We start from the raw sequence: 13,082 nt of genomic DNA on the forward strand, positions 1-13,082 counted from the left end.
TCTCAGGTGGTGCATCTGGCTGCCCAAAGTCTCAGGAGCTGCAATTGGTCCTCCTACTTGTGCATCCCACCCACCTTTCCTAATTTAACAGGGTCTTGGAGGTGGGCAGTTAATTGGCCTTCTACCTAAGACAACGCAGATGGAAATGCTCTCATGTCATCGGGATCGGATCCACACATGTTCCTAATATTGCAGTTCCCAGACCCACTGGAAAATCAACCTATTAACTCTGTTTCTCTCTCAATAGGTGCTGCCAGACTTTGAGTATCTCCAACACTCTCAGTTTTAACACCACAATCCAAAGTTCGGAGATCAAATTCATGATGAATTTTAAAATACTGTTTGGTCTGATACAAGTATGACAATTATGATAGTATATATATTTTCAAAACTACATAGATTGGAAAGAAAATTTATATTGAAAGGCAGTGTTACAGAACCAAGGGTAGCACCAGTATAAATATTGCACTTTAGCTTGCAAGAAAGCCCACAGGCAAATATGGCTTAGAGCCAACATAAGGAGGAAAAAATCATCAGTTAGTTAAATCCCAATGTTGACTCTCTTTTAGAACCTTCTGCTGCCCTTCATAGAATCATAGAATTTACAGTGCAGAAGGAGTCCATTCGGCCCATCGAGTCTGCAACGGTCCTTAGAAAGAGCACCCTATTTAAGCTCACATCTCCCCCCCCCTAACCCGTAACCCAGGAACCCCACCTAACATTTTGGATGCTAAGAGACAATTTACCATGGCCAATCCACCTAACCTGCACATCTTTGGACTATGGGAGGAAACCGGAGCACCCGGAGGAAACCCAGACACAATGAGAAAGTACAAACTCCACACAGTCACCCGAGACCGGAATTGAACCGGGACCCTGGAGCTGTGAGGCAGCAGTGCTAACCACTGTGCCGACATGCCATGCCCCTTTGTTTCTGCTTTGTCTATTTGGCAGCTTACCACAATCCATTGAGATTCTTACAACTTCATATTTGTACAATATACAGGAGGGAGAATATACTGTGAGAAATGAAATGTTCTTTATATATTAATGTTTGCTACTTTCGTGTGTATTTTACCTTCTAGAACAGATAAAAACATTCTGTGTGTAAATGTGATTTCTTGGAGCCACCTACAAATGTTCAGGAAATCTTAACACTAACCAAGGACATTGCTACTTCTTTGTATAAAGTGATCAATTAAAAATGTGCATTACTTATTTTGATATTATAAATCAAGATTGTTTCTTCATTAAGATAGATAAACTTTATCTGTTATGCCACTGTATCCACCAAATTATTGCTATAAAATGGCAAAATTTTCCTTAATGGTCAAAATACCTCGCTTCCTATCTAGCTGTGGATTGGCGTCAGAGTTTTTAAAACGCTACATTGAATTTGAAAGGAATTTTTTCCATCTGCTCCAAATTACAAATGACTCATTTTCCACTTTAAAGTTATGCATTGGAAATGTATAATTATGGATACTGAATCAACATAGTTCTTATTGCAGGGCAAGCAAAATACTAGCCTGGGTTATTATTATTAATTGAGTCTGACCACAAGTGCATGTGGATAATATCTTTATTAGACCACTTCATAATATTAATTAGGCTATTTAGCACCTAAGTTACATATGCAAATTCTAACTAGAAAATTGCTTTTCCTCTGTATCTCAAAAGTTTAAGTGCTAGTTTTATGGAATTAAAGAGTATGTTATGCTATTAATCACATAGTAATGAGGCTTAGTAATTAGATTCAAGTTTCATATGCAAATTTTTATTCAAAATTTACACTTTCCTTAAAATGTAAAACTCATAAGCCCTAAATTTCCAAAGCTTTGAAATTAATTAACGTCATGGAATCATTTTCTCTTCAACACAGCAAAAATAAGTTTTCAGTCCTGTAGGTATCAAAAGTATTATTCTATCAAACTGGAAGAACTCCCCTTTATGTTTGAACAAATTGTTTATTGTTAAAATGGGTGTATTTTCTCCTAGTTTTTACCAACTATACCTGACAGGAAAAGGGGACATGTAACTTAGCCCTAGACTTTTGACAATATAAATAAGAACTGGCTGTTAGGAAGAATGTAAGAATGCTCAGAGATCGTCATCTTCCAGTATTCCTGCCCCATCTGGAGCTGCAATTGTCACTGGTCTGTGTACCTTTCTCAGATGTGAAGCTGAAATTAGGAACTCAGCAACATGATGAAAATCAAACTCAGTGAAATGGCCATTATCATGACTCGATATGCTGTGCCCAATGCTCAGTCTCAATATTGGTTAGGGTCAAATATTTCACTTAGTTTTAGTTGCACAAAACTCCACAAAAATAGTTAATAAAATTAATTTTCAACTCTCGCCAATGCATTAAATTAAATCATGACTTCGACTATATTGTATTAATACAATTAATTTTGATATACTTAAGGCAACAGAACTTGACAACATCCCGGCAGCAGTACTTATGGCTTTTGTTCTAGAACTAGCTGCACTCCAAAACAAGCTGTTCCAGTACTGCTATCAGACAATATGGAAAAATTGCTCAGTCATGTCCTGCACACAAAATGCAGGACAAATCGAACTCAGCCAAATGCCACTCCATCAATCGACTCTTAGTCATCATGAAACTGATGGAAACATCAAGCAGCCTTTACGCAGCAATAACCTGCTCACTGATGTTCAGTTTGGCTTCCGCCAGGGCCACTCAGTGCCTAGCCTCATTACAGCCTTAGTCAGAACATGGACAAAAGAGCTGAATTCCAGTGGTGGGGTGAAATGACTGACTTTGAGATCAAGACAACATTTGACCAAATGTGGTAAAAAGGAGACCTAGTGAAATTGAAGTCAACAGGAATCATGGGGAAAGCACTCCACTGGTTTCAGTCATACCTAGCACAAATGAAGATGGTTGTAGTTATTGGAGGCCAATCATCACAGCCCCTCCATTCAATACCTCTGCCGCTGGCACACAAAGGCAGCAGTGTGTACTATGTACAAGATGCACTGCAGCAACTCTATGAACTCATAAAACCTCCTTTTACAGCACCTTTCAAATCTGCAACCTCTATCACCTGGTAGGACATGGGCAGCACACACATGGGAACACAGTTATCTGCAAGCTTTCCTCCAAGCCACACACAATACTGATTTGGAAGTATATTGCCATTCCTTCATTGTCGCTCGGTCAAAAAGCTGGAACTCCCTTCCGAATAGCACTGTGGGTGTACCTACACCAAATCGACTGCAGTGGTTTAAAAAGGCAGCTCACCGCTACCTTCTCAAGGACAATTTAGGATGGGCAACACACGCTGGCCTTGCCAGCTATGCTCACTTGTATGAAAGAATTTAAAAACCTGAATAAAAGCAAGCAAGCAACAGTCAGAGACATGATTATATTTTTTGATCTACATTGTTAATTTGTTTGTACCAAATCACCGTAAGCATTAATACATCCATTCAATAAACAGAAATCAGATATATTTGACACATGATAATTTGGTTAGACATCGATCCCTTAAACATCTGCTGGTAGTGCAAATAGGAAATTAGGAATTTGGATGGGTCTTACAGCATAGGGATGATCCACAACCCCATGGAGCTTGCAGAATATGAGCTCCCTCTTTGTTCAGGGGCCGGGGGACCCTTAACAAAATTCATATGCCTTTGGATGAATAGTCGGCCAGTCAGCACCCACTAGAGAAGAGTAAGGAACTACTGGAGCTGTACATAATAGTTAACGTATTAAATAAGATACTTTTTTCTCTACAACTGAGTGTGGACCCCTTTGCCCCGTACAAAAGGAACATAGTGACAGGGGTAGACAGATCATGGTAGATCTGTACCTTAACGTCATTTACTTGCCAATGCTCTGTATCCCTCAATATCCTTACCTAACAAGAGTCTATCAATCCCAATTCTACTGTATCCAGTTTTAGAGTGCGACTTCCAGATTTTCACAGCCTGTATCTGAACAAGTTCTTCCTAATTTCATTCTTAAATAGCTCATGTTTAATTTTCAAATTATAGCCTCTGGATCTGGAGTCCCCTATCAAAGGAAACACTTTCCATGTGTCTACCCTATTGTATCCTTTTGATCATATTAAATACCTTAATTAGACAACACCTCAATCTTTTCAACCCAAAGGACGACATGGCAAGTTTTGCAATCTAATTTGGTACAAAACATCAATTGCTCACACCAAAAGTGTTGATGAATAAATGTACTTGTGAAAATAGTTTGTTCTCAATTTATTGCATCTTTGTACAGACATGACCTAAATAAGGCATTTGATGAATGTGATATCACAAACTTTAGCATTTCCTACCCTCGTCAAGTTATGAAAATTGGGCTCGTTTCAAACCTGTGGAATTGTTTCATACAGAAATTATTTCATTCCACAAACATATAAAGTATCTGACGGAACATGTTCAGTGGATCTATACCAACTGGCTAGAAGCAGATTTGGTTATGTGAATTGCTAGAAACTCTAGCCAACCTCCTTTAAATAATGGAAGTCTATAAATTAGGCACAGGAAATGTGAGAAATGGCAGGATCTTTAGAAATGTACTGAAACTAATAATTTTTAAAATGACAAAGCTCAGGATTGTAATTTCAGAAATTATTGAAGGTGATACTATACATTATATCCTTGAGAGTTTCACCAAAATTAATATTTAGCATTATAGCAAATACACTACTTATTGACATTATAGGAGTACAAAATGCACTAGGGGATTAAATAATCTTATGAACAATTATCAAACTGAAACAACTTAAAATACGTTAAGAAAACATGAAAACCATGTTCGACCATATTACATTGTTTAAAAAGAGCATATTTGTTCATATTCTATTGCACTGCTTCTGACCTTAATTTTGTAAAAATCAATTTTGAAAGATTGAACAGGATTTAGAAGTTGACATCTCAGATTGCTCTTATCCATTTATTGATCCCAAAACTTTTCTTGGGACTCCAGGATTAAACACCATCAATCGAGCTGAAATGTCTTAATTTACTTACTTCAAGTTACACAGGTAAACTTTTATTGAGAGTGGGGCATTCTCCATGGCGCCCATGGTGGGAGGCAGCTCGCGTCAGCTGGCAGTGGGATCTTCTGGTCCTGCCGCTGTCAACGGGATTTCCCATTGAAGTCACTCCCGCGCTGTCGGGAAACCTGCGGCAGGGTGCTCACTGTCGGCAGGACAGCAAGATCCCGCTGGTAAGAACGGGCAGAAAACCTCCCCGGTAATGTTCAAATGATTGGATCTATCTGAAATTCAAACTTTCAATTTCTATTGGGGAATTAGAATAAAACTTAGAAAGTGGCAGAACAAATTGATAATGCTGTTAAAAAGCATATGAGTGTTTTGGTTTTATAAATACAAGTGTAGCGGACAAAAGCCAGGTAGTTATGTTAAATTTATGTAAATAACTGGTTTGGCCTCAGCAGGCAGGTTCAATTCCCGTACCGGCCTCCCCAAACAGGCGCCGGAATGTGGTGACTAGGGGCTTTTCACAGTAACTTCACTGAAGCCTACTTGTGACAATAAGCGATTATTATTAAAAGACATTAGGGAGGGTGCAGATGTGATTTACCAGAATGATATGAGGGATCAGTCCCTTCATTCATATGGAGTGACAGGCAAAGTCTCCTTATAACAGAGCCACGAGTCAAGTGAAAATTTAATAGAACCGCTCAAAATTATAAGGGGTTTTAACAGAGTAAATGAGGGACTGTTTCCATTGGCAGATGGGTCAGCAACCAGGGACATAGATTTAAGATGAGTGAAGGCACAATCAGTAATGCCTCTGCCACCCAATGTTATTAGAATTAAAGTTAACTCAATGTTATTAGAATTACATCGCACTTCCTTGAGGCTTTCCCCGGCTTGGTTGATGCTCTGTACAAGGCTGAAAAAAATAAATATTTTTAATAACAGCTTCCATCTCACTGAGGAGGCTTCATGCCAATCCACACCCAACAACTTGCTCTGAAAACTCTGCTCACATACAGCTGTGACAAATTCCACCACAGCAGCTGAGAAAATGCACAACATTCTAAAAACAACCAAGTTACTTAATATGCAAATTGTCTTCCCATATACTGATTGACTACCCTTCACCATTTCAATGGAAGAGATTTAAAATGACAATACTGCTAGACTTGGTAGCCCATGAAGATGGAATTTCAAATAAATACATTTCAAAGGCTAACCATAGAATCCCTACAGCGCAGAGGAAGGCCACTCGGCACATGGAGTCTGCACCGACCGTCCGAAAGAGCATCTTACCCAGGCCCACGGTCCCTCTCTATCCCGGTAACTCCAGTTAACCTTTTAGACATGAAGGGGCAATTTGGCATGGTTAATCCACCTAACCTGCACACCTTTGGACTGGAATGTTTATGAAATAGCAAACACACTTCATTTTGTGGTGAATTGCTTAGCCGTCAACCCATGGTGCGGACAATGGAGACATCGATACTGGTGTCACGTGTCAGTATCTGCATTGTGATAATAAATACCTGGAAGTACCTTATTAATCCACAAACACAGGATTCGGGAGGTCATTTTGGAATACAAAGGTGAAGGGAAGCCATCTCTCGCCAGCACAAAGGAGGACACCGTCTCAAATTCACCTTTGGGCTTATTTGTTTTACCTGCCATAATATAGTTCTTCACTGTAGGGGCTCAACTTCTTCTTAAAAAATTTTCAATTAAGGGACAATTTAGAATGGACAATCCACCTACCCTGCACATCTTTGGGTTGTGGGGATGAGACCCACACAGATAGGAAGAGAATGTACAAACTCCACAATAATAGTGGCCTGAGGGCATGATTGAACCCAGGTCCTCGGCACTGAGGCAGCAGCGCTAACCACTGCAACACCGTGGCGCCCAACTCATCCAACCTCAACTGAAAATCCAGAAACTTCTTGTATTTTGGGGTGCACCAGTGTGAAAACATCACTTGAACCTCAGATATTCATTTTTATTCAGTCTCGAGGGGATCCCACTGGCCTATAATGTTTCTGCTACCTTCTGGAAGACTGATTAGAAGTGACATTTTTTAACCCTTTAAGTAATTTAAGGGCAGGTTATACATTTAGAAATCATATGTTCATATCTGTGTGTGTGTGTGTGTGTGTATCTAGCACGTGTGAGGAGTGAGTGCTATTGAAATTACATTTTTCATGCTGTGAGAAATAAACGTTTATCCTTTCCCTTCATTAAAACTTACAAGAAAGCCTGTTCTTCTAAAGTCACATTACATAACGCTTTTTTACAATTTATCTTATTCCAGTCAGCTAAGAGGTGGAAAAAGGGGAAAGTTATCCCATGTCACCACTTCCCATCCGTAACTAAATCAATAATATCACAGGGTTAGCACAGAGGAGTGAGAAGTTATACATTCGTACAGACTCAAAAGATATTAGATGGCTAAGATTACACATACCACACATAAAGAATGAATAAAATTCTAGACATTTATCTTTTTTGAATTCTGTTTTATCATCATCCATTTATATCTTTATTCAATAGAATACGTTAGGACCCCCAAATATACTTCAATGAGAGAAACAGGATGCTATAACCTATAAATCAGAACACTGTTTTAGTTCCCTCATAAATTTTTTTCAACGTATAATACAGAACCCTGTGCTAATGTATTCCAATCAGATCTGTTATTTTGATCTGAGGCCTCTAAATCTGTCAATGAGATTTGTGTTATTGTTAAGGCATGTGTCCTGTAGTACTATGCATCAATGCAACAGCAGTTTGCCAGGTCTTTTGATCAGTATTAAGGGCATATGACAGCTCAGCCACATGGTTCTGATTTGACAGATCACAGCATCGTGTTGGCCAGGGTAACTCAGGATTCCACGATCCTCTAAATTACTCTGTCACATTCTAATCTTAAAGTATTGTACTTTATCTGGCTCCCTACATGCACTGTAGTAGAACATTCAATATTATGACCAATTTATTCTGTAGTACTAGGAATCAGTGTTTTTCAAACAATGTCAATATTCTTTCCCAGCAACAACTTAATTTACGTGAAGACTGATCATCCAACTCTCTGTTTAAATACTGGTAGGAAGTTGGAATGAAATGAAAAGCAAAGACTTGGCTAAAAAGGAAACTGATAAACATTTAGCTGCACTGAGGACTTGTGAGATGCAGATTAGCCTAGCAGCAGTGTGAAACGGGTACTTTTGTTTCGCAAAGTGGAGACCAGCAGTCCAGAGACCTAAGCGATGCCCATAGCTCTCTCACAGAATCTAGCTGTTGGGCAGAAAACAAAGCAGCAGCATTCTGTCTGTGTCAGACACCATGCATTCTACTCTAAATTGGAAGGAAGGCTTCAGATAAAGTTACAGGTCCTGTGTGGTAATTATTTGTTGGATCTGATCCCCTAAGAATGGAATAAATCAACCCTGGTTAACCACGGAAGTTAAAGGTGGTATTAAACTGAAATAAAAATCATACAATGCGTTTTGTAAGGGCCCCGAAGAATCCAGCACGAGTTTTAAGGATACAAAATAATAACGTTTATTTACTATAACAATATATACATAACAGTAGCAGTAACTTCCCTTGCTACCTTCTCCTTCCTCCTGGTTCCTGGACTGGTCAGCTTATTTATAGTAGGAGTTTCTCTGCCCCCCTCATTGGGGAAGTTCATACTCCCATAGGATTGTGGGATAGTCATTAGTCCCCAGCCAATCGTCAGTAGGCAGGTTATAACAATGCGGCAAAGATTAATCGTAAGTCAGAGAATTGGGAATGTTTTAAAAACCAACAAAAGATTACCAAAACAAATAAGGAGGGCAAAGATAAACAATGAGGGTATACTAGCAAGAAACAGAAAAATGGACAGTAAGAGCATCTTTAAACATAAAAAGGATGAGAGAGGCCAAAGTGAACATAAGCAGCAAGCTGAATGACTTAACTGGCCATAACATAGTGGTACAGGAAGCCATTCAAGTTGGGAGAGCACGTAAGAATGTAGTGGTAGTAGGGGACAGTATAATGAGGGGATTGACATTGTACTCTGCAGCAAAGAGCTAGAGTCCAGACGGTTGTGTTGCCTTCCAGGTGTGTAATTGAAAATATGGAAAGATATGTCATTTGAAACATGGAAGTCTGGCAATATCTGGTCTGAGAGAAACATGAGAGGATACAGGGAAAGATCCCACGAAGGGTTAACAGCAGCTGCAAAGAGCAGGATTATAAAATGCAGATTCTTTCTCCCAAACAGGCAAACAAACAGGATTTTTGTATGAAGCTAAAAACAATGGCTCACACCTTCATTGAAATTAACCACCTTAGTAAGCATCTGGAAAAGCAGGCATGAGGATTTCAGTTGAGTTAGGTGATAAATATAAACCTTTCAAGTTATAACCAAGTGGATTTTTAGCATTAAGCCAAAAGCAATGTTTCACACCTTCATTGAAATTAACTATCTTCGTAAGCAGCTGGAAAGGAAAGGATGAGGTTCAGTTGAATTAGGTGACAATTCTCGGTGTGAAATTCTGCTAACACCAGGTGAATATGGGAAGCTGGAGACAAATTAGACCCAAATCAAAGTCAAAATTATGACCTGGGGACACAATTCGATAATAAAACTATAGAAATGACAGGATTCAAAATTCACACCCCTCTTGAAATCAAAGCATTTTGAACATCACAAAGGACACAATGTAATCAGATGTTTGGGCTGAGGCCATGCCCAAAATGAATACTTAGTCGTGTTAGAAAAATTTAGATTAAAGGTACCTTTTACAATCCAAGTGAAATAAAAGTTACTTCACAATAAAGTCATAAAAACGTAATAACTGTTAGAAAAATATATAAACCCTGAGAAAGGGGCAGAGAGGCAGAGAAGGAACAAGAGAAACAAGCAGAGTCAGCTTACAGTTAGCTCGGTCATGGGAAAGGGACAAAGCAAAGCAGCCGAGCTAAAACAGCTAATACATCTAAGGAAGACCAGAATTTAAAGAGGAGGCAGAGTCAACTCAGAGCCAGCCAGCAGAGCCAGCTCTCACAGCTCGGTACATGGGAAAGATAGGACATAGCAACCGAGCAGAACAGCGAATACATCTAAAGAAGACCAGATTTTAAAAAGAAGATTGATTGTCAAGTTGGGCCTGAAGGTCCCTTCAACCAACCAGAAGGATCCAGTAGCAAGATCTGTTTACCTTTCTGTAAAGACAGTGATTGCAGCTTTTAAAAGAAAAAATATAATAAAATAACTTAAAAGTTTTAACCTGAAACAGTGGTTATTACAAAAGTCTACTTACTTAGCAATGCGAGACCCAGGATCGATGCTACTAAGTGGTAAGTACATTAAATCTTCTGTGAAGGTATGGGTTATACCGGGGGATAACTTGAAAATATAGTTTGACCTGAATAGCACCCACTGAAGCCTGCATAGGAGTCAGGGAGTGAGAATCCCCGTTCACCATTTAGAATGTCGGCCCTTTTTGGTATAGGGGGACTTCTAAGAATAGTGGTGAGATTTCAACAACAGGTGTCAGGGTTCAGGACATCTGTTCTGGGCTGAGAGAATCCCATTGCCGTGGGCCATGTAAATACAACAACATCAGTAGAATCAGGAAAGAGAATCGGCATAAAATCTGAGGAGCTAGCCACTAAATTAAACAATAGGACCGTCAAGGTTAGAAACTCTGGATTCTTATCTGAGCCATGTGCGAATTGGCATAGGTTACATAAAATTAGAGAAATGAATGCATGGCTCGAAGACTAGTTTGGGACTAATGGGTTACTGTTCCTGGGGCACTGGCACCATACTGGAAAGTGAGGCTGTACCTTTGGGACAGCCTACATCTGAACTGCGCTGGGACCAGTGATCTTGAAAACTACAAAACTAAGGTGGGTAAACTAGCAAGCAGTATAAAAATGGACATAAGGTAGCGAGAGGCCAAGGGGGACAGAGGCGAATGAGACTGGGGAAAATAATAACGGCGAACCAAGAATTGGCAGAGGAGCTAAATAAATACTTTGCTTCTGTCTTCAAGGTAGAAGGCACTAATAGCATTCCAAGAATATTGAATAATTCAAGGTCAAAAATGGGGAAATAAATATATAATAGGCGGGATTCTCCGTCCTACCAGCCCCATTTTCCGCACGGTGCACCTCCGCTGACAGCAGGATTCTCTGTTCCTGCAGCCGGCCAATGGGGTTTCCCATTGTGGCCACCCCCCCCCCCCCCCCACCCCACATCGGGAAACCCGCAGGCATGGGTCCACTACCGGCAAAGCGGAGGATCCCACCGAAGGAGAATTCAGCAGAATAACTATTATTGAAGAAAAAGTACTCGGGGAAATTAACGGGGCTAAGGGTTGTACGTCCCTAGACTGCATCCTAGGATATTAAAGGAAGTAGTGACAGCGGTTGTGGATGCACTGATAGTAATTTCTCAAGAATCCTTAAATTCTGGAAAAGTCCCAGAGGGTGAAAAAACTGCCAATTGGCTTAACATCTGTCATTGGGAAAATGTTAGAGTATATTATAAAAGATATAATAGCAGAGCATTTAGAAATGCATGTTATAACCAAGCAGAGTCCGCATGGCTTCACGAAAAGGAAATCATGCCTGACAAATTTGTTAGAATCACTGGCGGTTGTAACGAGCAGGATACATAAGACCATAAGACATAGGAGCAGAAGTAGACCATTTGGCCCATCGAGTCTGCTCCACTATTCAATAAGATCATGACTGATAGGACATGATAATCCTCAACTCCACTTTCCCGCCTATCCCCATAACGCTTGTCATGCGAGAGTCCCTTTAAGAAATGTTTGTATTATCACATGGCTTCAGTGATGTCATTGTGTGGGTGGAGCTGGGCTGTGGCTCTAGGTTTTACTTTTGTTTTGAGCTGGAGCTCGGCTGTGGCTCTGGGTTTTACCTTTGCCCTACACTGTTGGGAGTCTGGATTCAGACAAAGAAGGTTTCTTTGGGCTGTCTCTCTATCAGCATGTTAAAAGGTGTCCAGATCACTTGATAATTTAAAAGTGATAACTGCTTTCTGGAAAGAATTCAAACCTACTGTTTTGGGTAAAAGGGTTTTTCTGGTTTTATTGGATGTTGTTATCAAATTGAAACAGTTGAAAGGGAAGTTATTAAGGGTTACATATAGAGAACTGTAGCTGTGTGGGGTATTTATGTTTGTAGTTGATAAAATGCTTACTGTGTGTGTTTATAGAAATGTTAACTGAATTTGTGGATTAAACTTGGATTTTGATTAAAAGTGCTTAAGGCCTTTGTTGAATAACACCTGAAAAGTAGGCACTTGTGCTTCTCGTAACAAAATTAATAAACAGTTGTAGGTCAGGTGAACTCCATGATATACTTTGGAGTTTTCTAAACCCTAGCCCATAACTCTCTTGATTCCCTTACTAATTAAAAATCTGTCTCTCTTAGCCTTGAACATACCTAACCACCCAGGCTGCAAAGCCCTCTGCAGTCAGGAATTCCACAGATTCACTACTCTCCACATCTCTGTCTTAAATGGGTGACCCCTGACTCTGAGATTATGCTCTCCAATTCTAGACTCTCCCATAAGGGAAAACAACCTCTCAGTATCTACCCTGTCAAACCCCCTTAGATTTCTATGGGCTTTTCAAACCAGCAAGATCTTCCAGTCCCGCCAGTGGAATGGGGTGGATTCAAGGGAAAATCCCATTGACGGCAGCGTGATCAGAACCTCCCACCGCCAGCCAACAGCGGGCCGCCTTCCACCATGTGGCGAGGAGGCCAGAGAATCTTGTCCCATATGTCTGAATAAGGTCACATCTCATTCTTCTAAACTCCAATGAGTACTGTCCCAACTACTGAACCCCTCATCAGAAAATCCCTCCATACCCGATGTTATGGGTTAGAGCTTTCAAAGTCCAAAGTGCATTAAAAAGTTCACCTGACCTATAACGTTTATGTGGAATTTGGCTAGGATGAGCACAAGAACCTTCACTTCAGGTGTGATTCATCAGACTTCCCAGGCGCTTTTATCAAAACAAAGTTTATTGTAAGAATGTAGTTAACATATATAAA

At 39.9% G+C, this 13,082-nt stretch overlaps 1 protein-coding gene across 7 annotated transcripts in view; it reads right to left on the bottom strand.

The window, feature by feature from the left end:
* LOC140399196 (disabled homolog 2-interacting protein-like) overlaps positions 1-13,082 on the bottom strand; it is a 1,161,885-nt gene that overhangs the window by 359,487 nt on the left and 789,316 nt on the right. The gene's annotated exons all lie outside the window — the stretch shown is intronic.

Source organism: Scyliorhinus torazame, chromosome 22, assembly GCF_047496885.1.
Source record: "Scyliorhinus torazame isolate Kashiwa2021f chromosome 22, sScyTor2.1, whole genome shotgun sequence".
NCBI lineage: Eukaryota > Metazoa > Chordata > Chondrichthyes > Carcharhiniformes > Scyliorhinidae > Scyliorhinus > Scyliorhinus torazame.